Source organism: Lactuca virosa, chromosome 6, assembly GCF_052849685.1.
Source record: "Lactuca virosa cultivar CGN04683 chromosome 6, Lactuca_virosa_CGN04683_v6, whole genome shotgun sequence".
Taxonomy (NCBI): Eukaryota; Viridiplantae; Streptophyta; class Magnoliopsida; order Asterales; family Asteraceae; genus Lactuca; species Lactuca virosa.
This window is the reverse complement of record NC_136431.1, coordinates 169,274,333-169,297,461: the sequence shown is the minus strand read 5'-3', so window position 1 is coordinate 169,297,461 and position 23,129 is coordinate 169,274,333.

The following is a 23,129-nucleotide window of genomic DNA, read 5'->3' as shown; positions in this document are numbered from 1 at the left end:
TTCTTACACCAGTCCAAACTGACGGCGCTACTGCCAGACTAGGAGGAGGTCAACCAGTCATGAGCCGTCCCACCAAGGATGATCTCGATAAAATGGAAAATGATGCAGTTTCGTTTTATGAAATTTCTTGTGGAGTTGCTCCTGACAACTTCGATATTATCAAAAATTACAAATCAGCAAAAGAGATCTGGGAAGTTCTCAAGAATCTATACGAAGGCTCAGAACAAGCACAAGATAAGAAGCTTACAACCGCACTCAATGAGTTCAACAACTTCAAAGTTCATACCGGCGAAAATTTAGAAGACTCCTTCAAAAGGTTCAACCTGATAGTCACCAAGTTATCCAATGCGGGTACCATCCGAAGTAACCATGAAACAAATCTTCAGTTTCTCAATGGCTTGGAAAGACATTGGACTACGGCTAAGATGATAGTCCAAGGCGATAGAAAGATTCACTCTTTGTCTCTCTACAAGCTCTATGGAGAAATACAAGCACAAGAATCCACCGTACTCAAAGACTATGCTGACTTCGGAGGACCACTTGCTCTCATAGCACAAGCTCCACATAATCAATCTTACTCTCCCTCGTATGACACTCCACCGTAGTCATATGAAGCTGATTCAGAGTATGATGACGAAGAAGAGTTTCAGAAGGCTATTACTCTAGTTAGCCAACAGTTCAATCGACTACCACTTACTTCCTTTCTCAAAAATCAACAGTTCAACAAACCTCCGTTCAACCGTAACTTCAACCCACATAGTAATCATCCTCGTTATCCCAAAAGTTCTCATCCACCACCGCAATCTCAAAATACTCAACCGAAGGAGGCACCGCAGTCTACTCAAACCACTGACTCCGGTACTCCCTCAGAAGACAAAACTGATGTTGTGATTTGTCACAAATGCAACAAAGAGAATCATTTTGCAAGAGATTGTAAGGCCAATGTAGTAAAAGACAGAGCATTCTATCTTAGAATGGCTCAAGAGTTGGAAGAAAAGGAAAAGGCAAGGGCATACGAAGCCCATGTCAAAAGAGACCATCAAGTTTGGTCATCCGGAGATGAAGATGAAGCCATCAGCAGTATCAAAGAAAAAGGGAAAATCTGCATGTTGGCAACTGCGGATGATGATGAGTCTACAAAGCTGGAAAAGAACTACTGCTACATGGCAAAGGATGGAGCTCTAAGCATCGTCGAACAGGTAAAACTCATGATCCACACTCTAAACTATAGCATGCATGACTGTCAACCTTTCATAGATAATCTTAATGACACATGTGCTGCTGTCCTTACAGACTATAACAAAGCCTTAGATGAGAAGAACATTGCGTCCCAAGAAATGTTCCATGTGAGGGGACGACTGGATAACAAGAGACTCAAAATGGCTATGTTAGAAAAGGACTTAGAGTTAGAAAAAGATGCAAGAATGTTGAGTGAAACACAATTAGAAATAGCTTTGAACCAGAGAGATTTAGCTTAAAGTGAAATTGTACGCTTAAATCTTTTAATCGAAAAATTGTTCAATGAAAGTGAAGCTATTGAAAATTTGGTAAATAATGGAACCGTGGAAAACACATACAATTGGGGTTGGTCAAATGGATATCCTACCGTAATGGATTCCTCACCCCGGTTTAACAAAGATAGACAGTATGTCCCTCCAGACCGAAAATTTCATTTCCCAGTCAATGACAAGACTTTTCCCAAAGACATCAGAACACACTTCGGTAGACTTCATAATCTAAGCAATAACTGTGTCATTGAGGAAATCGTGCCTGAGGTTTCGGGTCACACATGTGATCAAATTCCTATCTGTGGCACCATTTACCCAAATTGTCAAACCTCATCCGAAGTTAAGGAAGAAATAGTTGTCGAGGGTCCGGAAGTCTCGCAAAACTTTCCATCTCTGCCCACAGACCGCAGTGTCTCTCACTGTAGCCAAAAGTCCCACAAAAGTTCCACTGAAGTCCCAACCAAGACTTACTCTGCGGTACTCAAATCATCCCTACCTCAGTCCACAAACAAAAGTTCTGCAACTCTTCAACCGATTCACCACGAATTACCCATAGAATCTTCAAGTTCTGATGACTCAAGCCCTCATTTTCATAAACTTTCAAAGGATTCCAGGAAACCGCAGTTGAACTTCAAAGACTGCGGTTCACCAAAATCCTTACCTAAAAAGGCTTTCAAGGAGGAAATTCGATCTCGAGGCACAAATAGACAAATTTTTTCGAAAAACAAGAAGCATGTCAGATTTCCAAAGTCCAAGAGTCCAGAAAAATTTGTTTTCTCACACTACTTTTCGAAAAACTCTCCCATCAAGAAAAAACACAAAAAGGAATGTACAGTTTCTACAGTCATTCCTAGCTCATCTGACACAACCCAAAAGAGTGTAAAGTCTTTTCGAAACAATGGTTTTCAAGTCTATTCCTCAGATGATCCAAAATGGAAGGGTATCTTACCCACTCCAACACTTTTAAAGTCACGTCAAAATTTTAACAAGTGGAAGGGTATTCTACCAAATCCAACAAAAAGGACTCAAAGATCTGCACGTGCTAAACCTCGTTCAAAACAAACTTTTTCAAAATCCAACAACACTCATGTAAGATATCACAAACCTCGGACCAGTCACAAGTTTAACTCATCCTCTGGACCACGGACCAAACATGGTGTCAGAACTAAAGACAAAATCTCAACTTGTAAATTTCAATGTACTTGTCAAAACAATTCATCCTATGTCAAATCTAGTTGGAGTCAGAAACCTCGTAACTTTTCAAAAAGGCACAACACTCCAAAAGTGCACAAACATCCAGGACTAGGATTAAAAGTTGACAAGAGACCTGTCCCTGCAACCTCGGTCCATGCATCATTCAGAAATTCACCAATTGCCCCAGTCTCCAAACTAGTTTGTATGCCTAAACTAACCGTGTAATTCTTAGGCTTTGTGCAAGGAGGAATAAGAAGATGAATGGTTAATAGACAATGCCTGCTCCTTGCACATGACCGGAAGGTTAGAATACCTTCGGGATTTCAGGCCAATTTGCAATAGTGGAAATGTCACATTCGGCAACAATGCGAATGGGGTCATTCGAGGTTACGGTGTTCTCACTACGGGGAACTTCTCTATTCAGAAGGTTGCTTATGTAGAAAGCCTTAAACACAATCTCATCAGTGTTGGACAACTATGTAAGGCAGGCCATCGAGTTGAATTTGATGATCAATTTTGCTATGTAATGACAAGTGATAGGAACACGTGTCTGATCAAATCCAGATCCGAAGGTACCATGTATCCTGTGGATGTCTCTCTGATCATAGGCAGACCGCAGTTGTGTTTCCTATCCAAAGCCGTATCCGAAGTCAGCTGGCTATGGCACCGTAAGCTAGCTCATCTCAACTTCAGGTACATCAACAATTTGGTCACCGGAGAACTAGTCAGAGGACTCCCAATTCTCAAATTCAGCAATGATACTCTCTGTCCGGCATGTGAATGTGGAAAGTAATCCAAAGAAAGTCACCCTATGGTGATTGACTCTTCAATTTCTGAACCTCTCGAGCTTTTGCACATGGATCTCTGCGGTCCATCCACCGTAGCCAGTCTCCATCACAAGAAATACATATTGGTTATTGTAGATGACTTTACACACTTCACATGGGTCTTCTTCCTTAGACTCAAGTCAGAAACACAGCAGATTCTTATCAATTTCATCAGGGAGATAGAACTATAGATCAAGCTACCAGTGCGACGTATCCGCAGTGATAATGGAACCGAGTTTACTAATCATCTTCTCAACAATTTCTTGGTTTCAATGGGCATCACTCACAATTTCTCAGCTCCCTATACACCGCAACAAAATGGGGTAGTAGAGAGAAGGAACCGCACCCTAGTGGAAGCAGCAAGATCCATGCTAAACTTCGGACACCTTCCTCTCTACTTTTGGGCTGAAGCTGTAGCCACCGCATGCTTTGTTCAAAACCGAAGCATTGTGAGCAAACGTCTCAACAAAACACCATATGAGGGCCTTAACAACCGAAAGCCAAATGTCCGCTTCTTTCATATCTTTGGGTGTAGATGTTTTGTGATCAACAACCGAGATCATCTTAACAAGTTTGCACCGAAGTCTGATGAAGGCATCTTCCTTGGCTATTCCACAAACAAAGTTGCCTACAGGGTTCTCATCAGACGTACAAGGCTAATCATTGAAAGCTTCGATGTGAAATTTGACGATTATCACATCCGCAATGCCCCTCCATCCACTGAAACCATAGCAATCCTGGAAAGTGATATTCCTGACTCTTCGGGTCCTTTAAATCAGGTTGAAGTCAACTATGACGATCTTTTCGACCCTGTTGAAACAGCGAAATTATCCGAAGTTCTTGTGTCTCCGGAAGCTCAACAGCAGCACGCTGATGTATCAGGTCCATCACTATCCGAAATAGCATCTCTCAATACTTCCACCTCGCCGGTTGAGGGGGAAAGCTCTACTCCGGATCAAGCAAGAAACCATCGAGGTTCCACTACTTGATGCTGCTCAAGTTCCCATCCGCAGAGAATCATTACCATCAAACGTATCTTCGGATTCGGATGATGAAAACATAGAGAACATTGACACCAGAACAGACCCAAGGATCATCACTCTCCCATCTACAATCCAGGGGGAACCTTCTCAGGTTCCAGAGGAACTCCCATTAGCAATCCAGGGGAACCTCTCCCATCCGTCCCATACAACTCAATTCTCGCTCCAACAATCCAAGATGATTCCGCAGGATGTTCTCAAATCCAGGGGGAACTGCCATCTCCAACCGCAGAGTCTTATGATATCGAAGACATTCCCTCCACCGCAGCTGCTGATCATCTGCAACCTCGTCTATACGTATGGACGAAGGACCACCCACCAGGTCAAATCATTGGCAACCCATCCGCAGGTATCCAGACTCGATCTTCCAAGGACTTATCTGATCATTGTCACTACGCAGCATTTATGTCCTCGATTGAGCCCCGAACGATCAAAGAAGCATTACTTGAACCTGACTGGATATCCGCAATGCAAGAAGAGCTAGAAGAATTCAAAAGAAACAAAGTGTGGCAGCTCGTTCCGAAGCCACGTGGTCACACCATTGTTGGCAATAGATGGGTATTCAAAAACAAGCTAGATGAATCTGGTGCGGTAGTCAGAAACAAGTCAATGTTAGTTGCAAAGGGATATAGTCAACTTGAAGGCATTGACTACAATGAAACGTATGCTTCGGTAGCACGCATGGAAGCTATCCGAATCTTCCTATAATACGCAGCCCACAAGAATATCAAGGTTCATCAAATGGATGTAAAAAGTGCCTTTCTCAATGGTGAACTAAAAGAAGAGGTTTATCTTCAGCAACCTCTGGGCTTTGAAAGTGTTGAATTCCCAGATCACTGCTACAAGCTTGAAAAAGCAGTCTACAGTCTGAAGCAAGCCCCAAGAGCATGGTACGAGACGCTTTCTGAATTTCTTGACTCGTTCGGGTACAAGAGAGGAGTGATTGATCCCACTTTATTTAGAAAAACAAATGGTAATCACCTTATGCTCGTACAAATATATGTGGACGATATCATCTTCGGATCAACTGATCAAGGAATGGTGAATGAATTTGCTAAGCTCATGACAAACAAGTTCCAAATGAGCATGAATAGAGAGATTAACTTCTTTCTAGGACTTCAAGTGAAACAAATTCCTCAAGGAATATTCATTCATCAAGAAAAATACACCACCGAATTGCTAAAGAAATATTCTATGGACAACTGTTCTTCGGCTAAGGTCCCCATGGCCTTCGGATATAAGATCTCTGCTGATCCATCAGGTGAATCTGTGGATCACAAGACTTTAATGTACCTCACCGCAAGCCAACCAGACATCCTCTTTGCAACTGGTGTATGCGCAAGGTATCAGGCTGACCCAAAAGTGTCTCACATGACCACAGCCAAACAAATACTACGGTACCTTAAAGGAAGCAAGTCTCTTGGATTATGGTACCCCGCAGGCAATGACTTCAGCCTTCAAGCATTCATAGATGCGGATCACGCCGGATGCAGATTAGATCGCAAAAGTACCTCAGGAGGATGTCAATTTCTGGGAGGAATACTCGTCAGCTGGTCATCAAGGAAACAAAGTTGCGTTTCTCTGTCTACAGCAGAAGCCAAGTATGTGGCCGCATCCATCTATTGTTCTCAAGTCCTTTGGATGAAAATACAACTCATGGACTACGGATATAGAATGCTGTGGATACCGATCTATTGTGACTCTGAAAGTGCTATAGCTATATCTCACAATCCAATTCAGCACTCCAAGACTAAGCATATTGAACTACGGTATCACTTCATCAAAGACCACATCCTGAAATGTAACATTGAACTCATCTTTGTCCACACTCATGAAGAGATTGCTGATGTGTTCACAAAGGCACTTGACTCTACAAAACCTAACAGTTTCCTACAAATGTTAGGAATGATGAATCCGGACCCGCATTTCTTTTTGAATTGATAAGTACCGCAGACCATCCTTGGTCTCTGTTGCGGTCCTAACTGAAAGTTACTTATAATAGATGGTTTTGGTATATCCTGTGTACCACAGTCTATGTACCTCAACCATATATCATACTTATCCTTCATGGGTCCTTATTGTTTGTTATTACTAACTTCTTGTACAAGTGTTCTCCTCAGTTCCTCTACTGCAGACATTCATCTGTTCATCCGCAATGACATCTGGTCATCCGCAATGAAATCTCCATCCGCAACCACCTTGATGGTTTCTCAACTATTTCATTAATCTTTGATTCCTGGTGTGCTATTTAATGATCCTTCATTAAATAAGAAAACATTAAATAAAAAACATTCCTTGAGAAATTGTCCCCTCTCCTTTTTGAATAAACCTTGTGTCAGACCTATTTTAGGTATGATGACAAAAAGAATGTTTTTCCATAAACAAATCCTTAATCTGTCTTTTCCTCTTAACCAGCACGTCCAATCCGTTACGACTTCTCTTTGCACAACGGATTAAACCGACCCCATCCACATGATCACGTGACGTGATGTTGTACGTCTGACAGTTCATTAAATGGAAACCCCTTTTTGGTAAATCTAAAAAAAAAAACTTTTTTAAAACGTTTCATACTATGTGGCTGAGATTTAATCTCCCAAATCAAAAGAACCCCAAAAATGTCCTTTTTACCTTATCCTTTTACCTAGGGTAAAAACAGTTACTGTTCAAATTCATCCCTATAAAAACCTTTCTTCTTCCCCAAGAACACTTTACGCTCTCTGAACTTTGAATCCCTTCACCATTTTCACACTCTGCTTTCTACACTTTCTCTCAAACTCCTACAAAGGTGAAATCCGGTGTATCCAAGAAACACTCCAAAGCATCTAGATCAGTGAACCCTACTGGTTCAGACTCTGCTTCAAGACATCCCACACCTACGATTGCTTCAAGCAATTTCAGAGCCGTGTTCGAAGACCACCCATCCTACATGTGACAACCCGAAATTTCTATTCTGTACAACCATTCACTTCAATAGAAGTCAGTCTTGTTTTTGCTAACTTTTGAGCAGTTTAGAGTCCGTTTGAGTGTGCCACAACTTAGAACTTCAAAAAGGAAACTATATGACGTATACTCTAGGGTTTATTGTGCATCAATAAAGTCTCAAAACTCCAAGAGTTTGGAGTTTACGGCCCAAACATGGAGTTTACAGCCATAAACTCTAAGGAGTATAAATATGACACTTAGTCATTTTATACACTTTTTCACCTTTTCAAGTCTAGAAACCATTCTCTCTCAAGTATCATCCAAAGTTTCTTCAAAATCTTCAAGAAAGTAAGTGTTTTCTTCCTTGTTTAGTTGATCTCTTCCTTAATCTAGTGATCTTACATGACTTCATCCATGAAATCATTTCATTTGGTTAGCTCTTCAGGCATTCTTCATTTCACCAAGAACACCAAGAACACACACTAGTGTTCTTGGGCCGTGAACACCCTTACAAGCTTCTATATTGTAAGTACTCTTACCTTAGCTTGTTATAGGCTTGATACACTTGTTAAGCAACTAGAAAACAACAAGAAACATACGATCATAAGTGTTTACGGCCAAGGCAATCTCCTTGGGCCGTAAACTCTAATGAAAGGGCCATTGTGAGCCCTAGTCACTTACTAAGCCTTGGATATAAGTCTAGATCACCTCCTTGTGGAGTATAGGACCTTAAACAAACAAAAGAACCAAGAACACATGAGTTTATGGCCGTAAACTCATGAGTAATGGTCCATGGGCCGTAAACTCTAAAAGGTGGTGCAATGGTGCCACAATTACCTCCCAAGGCTTGGACTTGATCATAGTATGCTTAACCTTGACTTGTAAGACCTTAAAACACCAAATGGTAGAAGTTACCATGGGTTTACGGCCGTAAACCCATTAGGACCGTAAACCCTAAACCGTAAACTCATGAAGAGTTTACCCTTGGACCATAAACTCAAAAGCAAAGCCCTACAACCATTAGATGCAACCCTTTGGTACTACTAGCACTTGAATCAAAGTGTTATCCATGTTTTTAGGGTGTCTTTACTTGATTAATTAGTTGTTAAGTGACTAATTAGATGCATATATGTGTCATTATATGTTAAATAGGATTCGTGTGTGTGTTCAAGTCTTCACTTGACACTTAGCATCCTATACCATCCGTTCATCCAAACCACTCACTACAGGTGAGTTCATACCCCTTAATCTATCTTTTAAATGATTTTAAATGCTTTTATGGGGGGGAATACAAGTTGAACTATTATAGTTATTATATCAATCACATGTGATTAATAACTACCAAACAAGTGGATTTCTTACTTTTCAAACTTTGTTATCAAACAAACTACTTCAAACTGTTTTACATGTTAAATACTTTTATTAAACTCTTTTAAACTTATATTTTGTTAAATGTGTATCTATATAGATATAGTTATATAAGTAGGATTGAAAGGACTTAGGAGTGATAGCTCACCTTACCTCCTGTTCCTTGTTTAGTTGTGGACTTAGGGTATCGGTTGTTTGTCCGAACGTCGTTTGAATCCTAGTTATAAATTATGTATATGTATATAGATATAAAAGTTCCTTCTTTCTATTCAATACCTTTGGGTAGCAAAGGTATACAAACATGTTCATTCATACAAACAACATTGCTAGTAAACTATAATAGGTATAGTTTAGGAAGTTACTAATACTATTACTAGAACAACGAAGCATACAATGAGTCAGTTCATACATGAGTCAACACATACTATTATGAGAAACAGAGAGAACATACATTCATACTAGACAGAGAGAGAACATACAATACAGCTAGTACATACAATACATTATACAAGAGAAGCTACTATTATGAGAAACAAAGATAACATACATACATACTAGACAGAGAGAGAACATACAATACAGCTAGTACACACAATACATATACAAGAACACTACTACAGTTATGTGAGCCACGTAACGGGGCATGGCATCACCTGTCATGGCTCGTTTTGTATCCATAATCTCCTTAAGTGGAGAGCATTGAGTTTGTGTATAGATCTATACTGGATTGACTATCCTACACCTTGCTGCTCGCTACAGTGGGACTTGCAAGTCTACGGGTGCCAAACGTCATTCCTTCCGACGTCTTTCATTGTCGTGTTTTTAGTCGGTAGTATGGTACAGGCAGATCACATTGCACTTTAAATAACAATTGGTTTAAGGTAGTTAGTACAGCAGTAGTTACTTAATACAACACTACAGTACTATTTTATTTCCCATTGCATTCACTTTGTGATCTTCACACAATGAACAGAAATGTAAAAACTATATTTTTGGTTAATGATAGTCAGATTTGGGAAAATACATACTCTTACAAGAGACACACATACAAACATTTGATGCCTTGGTAGAAGGCTACTTTTAGTAGAAAACATAGGGTTTTCTAGGAGATTCAAACACTTTACAAACATTTACAAACTTACACATCACATACTTACAAACACTTTCATACAAACAATGACACTAAAATACTTATGATCTCACCAGCTTTAAAGCTGATAAACTCTTTTGAAATAACTTGTATTCTCAGGTCACCAGTAGACAGGTACCGGTGCCAGGTTTTGAGAAGATGGAGCTCGTTCAAGACTCATCTTTTATTTTGATTCATATTTTTGGTGTCTATTAAACTTGACAGAACACACTTGTATTAAAATTATATTATTAATGCAATGGATGATGTTGTTGCTTGTTTACTACTATGCATTGTTGTGATACTGTACATGACGTCCTCCGCCCCCGAACGATTCCGTTGTTGCGGTTTTGGGGTGTGACACTACAATGCCCCAATCAAGCTGATGATCAAGTTCCTGAACAATCACCCCCTGTTTGGCCCCTTCGATTCGTTCACAGACGTTGTCCCACTTTTAACCCTATTCAAATGTGCCTTCTCAGCCTATCGACCACTCGAGAACCCACAAGAAGTGCATCTTAATCTTGTTAATGATTCTTTAGTCATTCTGTCTAAAGAAAAGTTTCTCTCTGCCATTAACCTTCTTGTTCATCCTTCAATCAAGATTTTTTCTCCACCCATGGCGGACATCACTTCTGCACTTTACTAGATGGGATATCAGAAGAAAATCAAAGGCATTGGGGAATTCAAGAAAAACCAACTGCCTGCAGTCTGGCAATTCGTTTGCCATTTTGTCATCCGCAGTCTATCCGACAGAACCGGAGGCACGGATGACATGGGACTCAAAATCCTTGAGTTAGTATGGAGTATCTTCACTGGCCATGACGTAAACTACAGTCAGATACTATGGGACGATTTTCTGCAATACATTCCCAAGGAGAGTCCAAGGGAGAACCCCACCGAACTGACATTTGCAAGGTTCTGGTCCCTCTACATTTCAGACCTCCATGCGGATGGAGGAATCATCATGGGCAACGACATCAACTTGTTTGTCACCAAGGACCTCAAAAGGTACAATCCCTCATCTGATCAATCTGTTTTTGGACCTATTCGAAGACTTCCCACCCACATTCTCTCCACTCTTGGTCTTGAGACTGCTGATATCTCAGATCATATTGAGGCTACAGAAGGTATTGCCCCATACCTTCCTACCCCGCCTCTTCAAAACCCATCCGCAATCATTACCCCTGGAAGTACCGCCGTCCCATCTTCCACTACTCTCTCCAATCTTTCTCAAAGAAGAAAGAAATTAGCCTCAACCCATCAAGGCCCCCGTAACGTGTCCAAGAAACAAAGAACCCCAAAGAAAGATGCGCCCAAACCAACCGCACCCTCACAGAAACGCAAAATCACTCCACCCTCACCCACTAATGATAGTGACTCTGATGAGGATGCACAACCAATTGCCATCCTTAAGAAAAGAAAAACCAATCCCACTGGCCATATGCGTGACCGGACAAATACCGAAGCCTTTCAAAAGGCTCCGGTAGTCCTTGGGGTGGCCGCTGACCCATTCAACACCACTATCCTTTTCCAATCAAACTCAGAAAGTAATTCTGATTCATCACATCGTGGAGACACCCCCCCAGTTCACTCCCCAGAGGATGACACTGGTTCACGCCCTAAGGTCTCCAGGGCTTCCCGACTGCATTTCTTTTCTCCCGAGGAGTTGAACTCCATCGTCTTGAACGTCACCCAAACACTTCAAACACCTTCCCAACCGCAGGGAAATTCTTCCGCCCTTGCCGGAACTGAGTCGAGGCAAAACTTGACTATGGGTCAAGGAGACCGAGGAAGCTCAGGAAATCCTACTCTGCTTACATCAGTAACAGGTGGTTTAGGCACGGTGAGCACAAATGTGCAAGGATCCGTGGACCCGAAGGACACTTTAGTGCGATATCGAGGATTTGACGGAGAAGAATCTAATGACTCATGGTTGCACTACACTCTGGTGTCCGAGTCATATATCAAGAAATATGCCGCTTTCCGTAGGGCATTCCAAGCACGCAAAGAACAGCAAATCAAGCAACAACAACAGAAGGAACAGGAAATCCAATCAGTGGCTAAGTATTGGGCAGACGCAATTAACAATGCCAATACCGTAGCCACCATACTGAAGGTTCAAGACTGGATGAGTACAATGGCTGAGACGATCCTAAAAGCTCAATCCACTGGTGAAGGTGCAGGTCCCTCCAAAGTCACTCCAACTCCAACTACAAATCCAATCCCAACTCCCATTGTTCAAGAATCCCAAGACGAAGGAGCCGCAATAGAAGACAGCTCTGCTCCCACCTTCGATGATGATGATGTTGATCTTCAAGAAGTAAACAAGCCCAGTCCTTCTGATGATGATCTCATGATGTTTTATGAAGAAGAAGAATCTAACGGCTCTCATCATTCAACTTCAAAGCCCAAAGAGAAGAAGAAAAAAAAGAAGAATGCCGTCACAAGAAAAGAGTTTTTGAGCCTGCAAGCAAAAGTCGATCAAATTCTCGTTGCGGTCAAGCCAACTCAACCGCAACCAGAAGACACGCCCGGACCGCAGTCCTTGATTGAAAGGATAGAATGCTTGGAAACTCATGAGCGATTGGCTGCTGAAAGAATTTCTCTCAAGGTTGAAATGGGAATTCGGGCCCTGGATAACAATCGTCAAGCAGATCACAAGGCATTCATGGCTGCTGCGGAACGCCTCATCTCTGAGGTGTCCGCAATCAAGAAAGACCTACAGGCAGCCATTGCGGACCAAGCCACCCAATTTCAGAAGCTGATAGCTGAGACTCACACCGCATATGAGTCCACTATCTCAGTCCTTCAAGCTACTATCAACCGCCTGCAACGATCTCTGTCAACCAACTTCCACGGTACTGAAATCCTTCAACTCACTAAGGATATTCACAGACTGCTCTTCAACTCCACGATCCCCAACAATCAACAATTGGCGGATGCCCTTAAAGCACAATTTCAAGAAGTTTATGCCAAAGTTGATGGCCTACGACAATGGCTTGAGGAAGCTCCTCTGTTGCATTCCTCAAGAGGGGGAAGTGAAGAAGAAGTCCATCACTCCAATCATTCCCAAAGCATCTCACAACATCAAAGTCCCCCCATCATTACAGAGAGAATTCCTTCACCGCAACATTCACCGCCACCATCTCATCAGACTCCACCACAAAAGGAGACCAATTCTGAGAAACCAGAGACTCCCCCTCACTTCAAAAATCTGGTCGATCACATGTCCTCTCCGAGCTCAAATGACTCCCCTGCCACCACCCAAAGGAAAAAAGACTGGAAAGCAGCTAAACTTGCTGAGCTCATATGGAGAGAATGCGGTTTTGACACTATCATGGATGAATCCTTGATAAACTCTTGGATCAATCCCCACCGGAGACTGCTGGATGACGACTACAAACCATATCTCACATATGGTAAACCCCCCTCGGATGGTTACTGGGATGTTCCAATCTCCCCAAATGCTAAATACTTCACAGTGTTTGAGCAGTTCGACCGCAGCCTTCTAGACCACAAAAGACTGCCAATGGAATTTGAGAGACTTACCCGATTTTATGCAAAGCATGCCTCTCCCATTGAGAAAATATGGTCTAATGACAGACCATCCGCAGTCAAAAACTTCAAGCCTCGGAAGTTCATGACGGTGGACTTCATCCAATACACTCTCACTAGAAGGGAACACGACTATGTCCGCACCCAAGCTGACTTCCCCTACATGAATCCGGAAGAAGTCTTTCTCATAGCAAAGGTGTTCCAGAACAAGTCGGAGAAACACCCGAAGATGAAGATAGCGCTTGAAAGGGCTAATACGTTTTTGAAGGAAACGGTCTGTGACTTTGCTAAAATCGACGCAGACATCTACCCCACAATTGCCAAAAAGTTCGATCTGCCACCACTCGATCCTGCACCAATGCCTACCGAAGGTTATGAAGAAAGATCCTTAGGTGCAACCAACTTCCCTGAACTCGGAGTCATTTTCAAAAGGAAGATCGATAAAGTCAAATACTTCATTCCTATGACTGCCATGCATCGCCTCACCAGGAAGCAACTTGAAATCTGTCGAACCGCAATTGAAAGATCAAAGCACACAACTGCCGAAGTCAAGTTCGAGATTTTAAGGAGGATCATTTGGTTGGAAAACATCAGGAAGTTTTGGTGGATCCTGATCAAGTTTCTTAAACTTGATAGCTGAAGAAAAGTTAAAGAGGTCACTTAGGGGGAAATTGTTAATTCAAGAAAAGTGACCCTCTTGAACTTCAGCTACCGCAGTCAACAAGCACCCGCAGTCAAAGTCTCATCAGCAACCACACCCGGAGTCATCTTCAACCGCAGTCTCTTTTACTAGATTAATTTACTTTGTCTATTTTCTGTAATACTCTCTATTGTCCAGTATGCCTTGCATTGCTACTCTTAGAGATGTAATCTAGTGTACTTCCTGAGACTCTATAAATAGAGCTCATTCGTTCTTACTCGATACAACTCTGAAGATGTCTTTTCTATCTCTCTATCTAATTACGCATCTCTTCTTACTCTCAAATCTTACTTGAATATAACTGATTACAATCTCTCTTCGGAGAAAGTCTCTTGAGACTTAATCACTAAGTTTGATCTTCCTTATTAACTTGGTTTGAATGCATTCCCTATTATGAATCAACCTATGTGTATACTTGATATAACAATTGTTGTCATTTCTATTTCTTTATTTTTCCGCAACTAACTCTCTAACTATCTAAGTCTAACTTATTAATATTATTGTTGAGCTTTTAGATCCTTCGAGATTAACTATTCCGCAATATACTTGTTCTAACGTTTGTTCAAGTGTGTCTCAAAGTTTTTCTCTCAACAACAACCCCGCACTCGGACTGCCAGCTACAGTTAGGCATACACATCTGTGAGTGACAATTATTATCATCAACTTTCAGTGCATACATAGCGTTGGGTCAGGCCATCTAGTTAGTATGGTTATAATAACTCATTAAAAAGGTATTAACAATACGTTAGTGTATAATTACTAAACTTAAGTACACTTCAAAATACTAGTTTACAAGATACAGTTTACAATATACAGTTTTCAAGATACAATTTACAAGATACAAGTTTACATAAAGATTACAAGTACAGAACATTGGTTTACAAACAGAACAGTTTTATACATATACAACTACTTTTCATATACAGCAGAAAATATAGGATTTTCTGGAAACAGTTTACATATTCAAGAAATAGAAAACACTCTTTCAAAACATAAATACTTATGCACTCACTCAACTTTATGTTGATACTCTCTTTTCAAATTACTTGTATTCTCAGGGAACCCGTAGACAGGTACACTTGAGCTTTTGAAGATGGAGCAGTTTATTTTTAGTCTTTAACTTTTGTACAACTTTTTGGTTTCAGTATACAATATGAAACACATGTAAATATTTATACTTTTTAATACAATGGTTGTTTGTACTATGATTACTATATTACATGTGTTGTGATACTAAAAATGAAGTCCTCCACCCCCGGACGTTTCCGCCGTCTGGTTTGGGGGTGTGACAGGGGGGGGGGGGGAATACAAGTAGAACACAATGAAATTGTGTTAACCATTTACATGTGAAAACAACATCGAAAAGGATTTCTTATACTCAAAACTTGTTAAAACTCTTTAAAGCTTTTATAAACTTCTTTTATATCAAATTATATATGTCTATCTATTTACGTATAAGTTTGCTTTAACAGACTTAGGACTATTGCTAGATACCTTGACTCTTGTTCCTTGTTTGGTTGTGGGCTCGGGGTAGGATCACTAGTCCGAAAGTCGGTTAAATCATAGTTATACTTATTAAATACATACGTGAATATTAAACCCATTTTTTTAAGGTTCATTCCTAACTCAGTTGCTTATGTGAGTAATTGAGTCTTTTCTGTAAATCATTAACAGTTAAACAATCATACTAGTAAACTATAATAGATATAGTTTAGAGGATTCCTACTTACAACTTCTAGAACAGTGAAACTTACAAGAGTCAGTTCTTACATAAGTCAGTTCATATATGAGTCAGTTTAAACATACTATAACTAGAACAGGAAGAAACATACTATAACTAGAACATGAATAAACATACTATAACTAGAACAGGAAGGAACATACTATAACAAGAACAGAAAGGAACACACATACTATAACAAGAACAAGATAACATTAATGTGAGCCACTACTTCATGGCATAGAAATATAATGTTGTCTCACGTTTTGTAACCAGAGTCTCCTGGAGGGAGAGCGTGAGTTTGTGTATAGATCTATATGGGATTGACCATCCTACACCTTGTTAGTAGCTACAGTGGGACCTACAAGTCTACGGGTGACAAATGTCATACCATTTCGATGTCTTTTGATCGTCCTGTTTTATACTAGTCAATCAATCGTGGTTATAACCTCATCACATTTTACCTTAATATAACTTATTGGTTTTAAGGTAGTTAGTACATTAGTAGTTACTTTATACAACATTACTATACACTTTCATTTTCCCATTACATTAATATAGTGATATTCTCACATAAAAGGTAATTCAAACTATTTTCTAGTAAAGATAGTCATAAACTTGGGAAAACATACATTTTTACAAAAAGAACAAACATACAAAACATTCGGGTCTTGGTAGAAGACTACTTTCCATTTTAGTAGAAAATATAGGATTCTCTAGGAAGTATACAAACAATAACATCAAAACACTTACAAACATTTTTCATCAAACTAATGAAATCAGTTGACACAAAAATACTTATGAACTCACCAGCTTTCATGCTGATCTACTCTTTCAAAATAACTTGTATTCTCAGGTCACCAGTAGATAGGTACAGATGGCCAGGTTTTGAGAAAACGGAGCATATTCAAGACTCGTCTTTTATTTTGATATATATATTTTGGTGTCTTACAAATACATTCAAAACACACATGTATAAACTATATTATTAATGCAATGGATGATGTTGTTGCTTGTTTTACTATTGTGCATTCTTATGATACTGTACATGATGCCCTCCGCCCCCGAACGTTTCCGCTGTTCCAGTTTGGGGGTGTGACATACCCAGATTTGAACAAGTTGACGGTGAAGAATCGTTATCCACTCCCGAGGATAGATGATCTTTTCGATCAGTTGCAGGGAGCATCTTGGTTCTCCAAGATAGACCTGGGGTCCGGATACCATCAGGTCAGGGTTAGGGAGGAGGACGTGGAGAAGACCGCATTCCAGACTCGATATGGACATTACGAGTTCGTGGTGATGCCGTTTGGGCTCACCAACACGCTAGCAGTATTTATGGACTTGATGAATCGGGTCTGCAGACCGATGCTCGATCGCTTGGTCATCATGTTCATAGATGATATCTTGGTGTTCTCCATGACCATAGAGCAGCACAAGGAGCATCTGCGGTAGCTATTGTGAGTCTTGAGGCGGGAACGACTTTATGCCAAGTTCTCGAAGTGCGAGTTTTGGTTACGAGAGGTTCAATTCCTTAGACATCTCGTTAACCGGGAGGGGATTTTGGTCGATCTGGCCGTGATCGAGGCCGTTATGCAGTGGGAGGTTCTAAAATATCCCTTAGACATCAGGAGCTTCTTGGGATTGGCAGGGTACTACCGAAGATTCATACAAGATTTCTCCAAGATTGCAGTACCCCTCACTCGCCTGACGAGGAAATGGATGGATTTTCGGTGGGGCCCCAAGCAAAAAACGGCGTTTGAGACCCTCAGACAATGAATTTGCGAGGCTACAGTCTTGACTCTCCCTGAGGGAGTTGAGGATTTTGTAGTGTTTTGTGATGCATCCTGTAAGGTCCTTGATGGAAGGATCTTTACGAATGATCAATCAAGCATAAGAAAACAAAGAAGAAATGGAGTATAAGATGAATAAAACTGAGCTTGCATACGATTAAACACTTGAAATCGTCTGATACAACTCAGGGACCGAAAACTAGCAAAGTACAACTGCTGATCAACAACTAGACACCTGACAAGCCTATATATACTCATGTGGAACGAAAACAGGTTTCGGTCAGGAGACCGAAAGCCTGTTTTTGGTCTTACAACCGAGAACCTTCTAAGACCGAAAACGACAAACATACACAAAAGACTCCAAAATACATTGACAAAAGACCTAACTCATCTATACATTTGATGCCTAGCCCAAACCATATAATTAGACCTTTCAATCTCCCCCTTGGTTTGGGGCTAGCATGAATTCAGTCTTTGTCAACCACCAGAACGTCTGAATTTCCCATGGCTCCATTCCACATCTCCTTTTGAATAATATCAGCAACCATGGCAGTGTACTCCTTAGCGGCAGACTCAAAAAGGTCTTCAGCCACCTTGATCTGATGATGAGAAAGCTGATGTATATCCCACTTTCCAAATTGTAGCAGATCCATCTTGTCATACAAGCGTATACATCCATGCTCATGTTTGATGACAGCGGAAGCTGTAGTTTCATCAAACACCCAATATTGCATGGATTTTAGAGATCCATCTGGATGGTTCTGAAGGATAGGAATCTGCTTTACTTGATTAGTTGCAGGCCACATCACAGATCGAAGAGGCTGGTTGGTTTTGGGATCAATGACACTCGGGTATATCTTGATAATAGACTCTGCAGTCTTCATTGAGGGAAAGCCCTTAGCCACTTGATCTTCCAAAAATAACTTGAACTGAGTCGCATTGGGTTTATTTGATGGATTTGGAAAAGGAGCCTTAGACAATTCCGTAAGATCAACCCTGGTCCAAGAGTGGAAGTCGTGAGCATCTTTATACAATTCGGTATTTCCACTCTTCCTTCTCACGATCCACATGTTCAGAGTGTCGTGGAATCCCCATGAGATGATCCCGGACCTATCACCATATACGTCCCTAAAGCGATTTTCTCCAAGATCCGTAAAGGTGATGCTTGGTTGACCCCCGGGCGCATTCTGATCTGAGCTCCTCTTGAACAAAAATTGACCCTTCTCGGCAGACTTGGCTAGTTTAGCACGTTTTAACGCCACAACATTTGGAGCCTACGCTGGTTCTTTGTCGAAACGATCGACAATCGTGGTTGTTCTTATAGGAGGTGGAACCACGGGAGCGTCTTGATTGGGAAGATAAACCCTTGGCTCATCGACAGATGATTTGAATTTGTCGCCAAGCTCTTCTTCCAGCTTCTTCTTCATATCATAATAGCTGGCGGTCAACAAACCAAAATGCGTCTGAAGATCGGTGATCTGTTTTGTCTTCAGAGCTTTATCTGCTTCGAGATCATCGGTACGAATGATGAGCTGAGCATTGGTGGCCTCAAGATCAGCAATACGAGACTCGTGCTGACTGATCATGAGGTCTTTCTCAATGAGTTTCTGGTTCAGCACACCAATCTCCTTTCTCAGCTCGGGCACTGAGACATCATCATCTCCAGATACACCCTCCTCAAAGGATATTCCTTTTCCGCGGGAGGAGTGTATTGGGCTTAAATTCTGAGCCATATGCATGGCTAGCCTCTCGGAGGCAACATCATGATACGACCTTGGAGGAGACGAACTCAGGCCAGCAGACGAACCGCCACCTTCATGGATTGAGCTGGGGCCTTCTTGAATGGGCACAGATGAGGAAGGGGCAACTGTTGTTGATGGAGAAGTCTCTGTGGTTTGAGTTGGGTCAGGAAAAATTACTCCTACCCTTGGATCAATTCTGCGTCTTTTCATCGGGGGCTGGGAGGTCAGGATTGTCTGGATATCACTTGAAATTGGCTCGGATGTAGGAACCACATTATCAAGGGGAGGAATCCCTGATGATGTGTCCATATGAGTTGAAGAATCAGCCGCTTGAATGGTAACCGGAGGCTCAACTTCTTGATTGTCATCTTTCTCCCTTATCTCCGGTGTTGAATTGGCACCATCATCAATATCTTTGAGAAAGTCATCGTGGTTTTCATATGACAATGGGTGCTCAAGACCAGTAAACTGCACCGAAACATCATCTCTGTCATAACCTGACAGATCAAGCTTCTCATACACATCCTCTTCTCCTTCTTCAGTCTCAGTGAACTCTTCTGTTGTACCCTCGCTAAAATCACTTTGAACTGTCACATTCACATTTGGATGTTCTGACGATGCTTGATCAGTTGACATTTGTTCAGACGACCCATGGGATTCTGAAGATTCTGACAGCTCAGCAAACTTTCCAAATTTCACGAGAAGGTACTTCCCTTGGAACATGATTTTCCCCTTTCGGTTCTGCTTGATTAGGCTTACTGTGTTTGGTTCGAAAGCTTTCATGTCAAGAATCTCTCCTGTCTTGACCATATCGGGAGATAGGCTGTTGATGAAGATCTGAATAAATCTTGGATAGAGCAGGAATTGATCCTTCCATTTCTTGTTAGCATTAGTAACCATCTCCTCCAAGATAAACTTTGAGAGGTTGAAGTCAATTCCCGCAGCCAATGCAACGATCGCCTGAGTATTTCTCGAGGATATTTCGTCTGAACCACCCTTTCTCCCAGATATGCAGTTGACAAAAATGTGGGCTAGAAACCTCCAGTAGGGAGGTAACAGCTTCTTTAGGGTTGGTGGAAAGACTCCTTCGTATCCCATCTTCTCGAGATACTCATCAACAATTCTCAGATCGACTTCAGTCGGGTAAGCAGCTTTGTCATCAATCTTCAAAATATCTCTGATGAATTGCTCAGAGATAACAATTTTGCATCCCCTGACAGAAGCTTCGATGATTACCGAGCCATCTTCTCCTTTCTTGACAATTGCAGATCTCCAGAACTCGTTGATCTGAACTCGTTGTGTGCAGCATTCCTTTAGCCTGTACATCATTGATTTGAACTCGTTGTGTGCCACTGGAGGATCGTCAAGAAGGATGGACACGTTGTGACTGTCTGCAACTTTGAGACTTGCCATTTTTATCTGCACAAAACAGGCCAGGTGAGAAAACATTTGATTAAAACAAATTAAAATTATTTTCTCAATTATATCAATTAATTTTGGCCATTTCATTTGAATTTTATTAGTCAAAAATTTGGTTCTCGGTCAAGGCAGTTAGACCGAAAACTCATGGACTGAACACTAGTGTAGACCGAAAGCCAATTAGAACTGAAAAGGCTTAAATGAGCCGGTTAGACCGAACACGGCTTCGACCGAAAGCCGTCTAAGCCGACTAGACCGAAAACGGCTCGGCTTGACCGAATGCCTGTTAGCCGATGGACCAAAAACGGCTTCGACCGAAAGCTCGCCGACAGTCTTGTTTCCGCGATTTGGCCACGATTTCACGGTTGATTCTCAGCGATATGTGCATAGTGGTGATCGGAATCATCATACCTTCAAGAAAAACAAGTTGATTTTGTGAAACAACACAAAAAAATTTCAAGACTATGAGAGGATTTCAGAGGTTTTCGGTATGCAGAAGACAAAGAGGGAAGAACTGATTTTCGGTATCCACATTCTCTTATATACCTGGTCCGGATGGTTCTTCACCCATGGGCTGATCCCGATTTAGCATTAAGCCCAATACTCAAACATTTTAAAAATAAATCATTTTGAGGATTAACTTCAAAATAAAATAAAATAAAATAAATAAAATAAAATAAAATATTCTAAATTTTACCAACCCTAAGAATAAAAAGAAAAATAAAAATAATAAAATAAAAAACATTTTCTAAAATTTACCAATTCTAAAAAATGAAAATAAAATAAAATAAAAATACTAAAATTTTAATTCAACCTAAATTTAATCCTCTATCTTGAAATTGATAACCTTTTGTGATATGAGATCAAAGTTGTTAGACAACCCTTTTCCATTTATCAGTACCTCTCCTTTCATGAATAGATCTGGTCGATCGCCGGTATTGTGGTCCACTTAAGCATGAAAAATTGTGACAAATTTTAGGAATGCTATCAGTGACATGACAGATTGATCCTAAGTTACTAAATAAAAATACCTAAGGACCATTTATCTGACGACGACCAAGGATATTGTTGTCCACCTAAATCGAGCAGCGAGATCTACAGACAATCTAGAATTGTTCAATTTTAGATGTACTAGAACATGTCTCCCGCTTCCTGACATACCCCAATAATCAAGAACTTCTGAGATACTCCTTACTTTAGGTGAGCAGACGATTATTAATAGGGAGGATAGATTTAGAATGCATATGTTGTACACTCACGTCGGATCTTTCAATCACGCAGAGAGTGAAACATATGACTGACTAGAATTTCAGAGGGATTGAGAAGTAGAAGGTTGCATATGCTCTGTACCAGGTTGGATTGTTAATCACGCAAAGGAGACAGCATATGGCTAACAGATAGGAAGAATTGCATAGATAGAAGATGCAGAGAAATAGAGTTGCATATGCTGCAGTCCATGTCGGATCTTTCGATCACACAGAGGAGGCAACATATGACTAACAGAAGGAGAGAAAGAAAATAATTTCCTACAGACCTACTTTATCGGAATTCCCCAATCGCCCCGTCAATATCGGAATTAAGGACAAAATCCGTACATCAAGGAAAAGTTAAACCACGATTCTAGATACAGATTCTGTAATGTGACTGGTGGATTCTCATGTATATCTCCCTGCTCAACCTATCCGAGTGTCGTATTGTCAGGCTGTCACACCCCCAAACCAAGGATGGCGGAAATGTCCGAGGGTGGAGGACTTCATGTATAGTATCATAACAACAATTGTAATAGTAATTCAAGCAAACACAACCAACATATATATAATTGAAAAAGTTACATCATTGTATGAATTACATGTTTACGAATCAATTACAATATGTTGACAAAATATGAAATAGTAGACGCCTTAGCGTCCCATCCTCAAAAGCACTTGGTTACCTGTTTAATGATTTCCTGAGAATACAAGTTGTTTGAAAAAGTGTCAACACAAAGGTTGGTGAGTTCATAAGCTTTTGTTTGGTATTATTAAAAGCCTTTCGTTTGTAAAAGTAGTATTTGTTTTAGAAAAATCCAATATTTTCCTTAAAATGTATATGTAGTCTTAAATCCAAAGACGGAAATGTATAAGTAACTTTTCTTACTTATAATAAATAATGTAAGTTTAAATCGACATAAACTCGTTTAATTTTAATGAAGTTCCCGTAAATTTCAATATTC